The sequence below is a fragment of the Myotis davidii genome, unplaced genomic scaffold (genome assembly GCF_000327345.1).
Source record: "Myotis davidii unplaced genomic scaffold, ASM32734v1 scaffold939, whole genome shotgun sequence".
NCBI classification, from domain to species: Eukaryota; Metazoa; Chordata; class Mammalia; order Chiroptera; family Vespertilionidae; genus Myotis; species Myotis davidii.
Genome location: NW_006290535.1, coordinates 340,257 through 340,636, shown reverse-complemented (window position 1 = coordinate 340,636; position 380 = coordinate 340,257). Strand labels below are relative to the sequence as shown.

Sequence of the window (380 nt, the reverse complement as noted above, 5' to 3'; positions counted from 1 at the left end):
GGTCGTGCACGCCGTCCCTGAGCCCGGGCGCTGGACAGCGACGGTCAGCGAAGTAAGTGGCGCCTCTTAGCCTGGCATCCCCAGCAGCCGGTCGGGGAGTGGGGGCGACGGGTCCGCCCGCGCGGTTTTGCCCGCGCCCGGCCGCGGCGACCCCACGGTCCCCGGGCTGCACCGCGGAGAATCCCGGCTCAGTTCCGGAAGAAGGGGAACGTGCGCCACTTCCGCTTTCTCTGTAAAGGGGAGGGGGCCGCGCAGGGGCCGCCCACCTTCCTTCTCGGCCCCGACTCGCGCAGCCCTGGCGGCGTTAGGTGGGGAGATGGAGCCTTTGTGCTGCCGGTCTGCGGGCCACAGTCCGGCCGTCTGAGCGCTTGCGACCCGAG

The 380-nt window shown here is 72.4% G+C and overlaps 1 protein-coding gene across 3 annotated transcripts in view; it reads left to right on the top strand.

Moving 5' to 3' along the window:
• The first annotated feature begins 6 nt into the window (after positions 1–6).
• Positions 7–380, top strand: part of TMEM87B (transmembrane protein 87B) — a 42,862-nt gene continuing 42,488 nt past the window's right edge. For all 3 annotated transcript variants that reach the window (XM_015563785.1, XM_015563784.1, XM_015563786.1), the window contains exon 1: positions 7–52. The gene's annotated coding sequence lies outside the window, so the exon portion shown is untranslated. The remainder of the gene's footprint in view (positions 53–380) is intronic.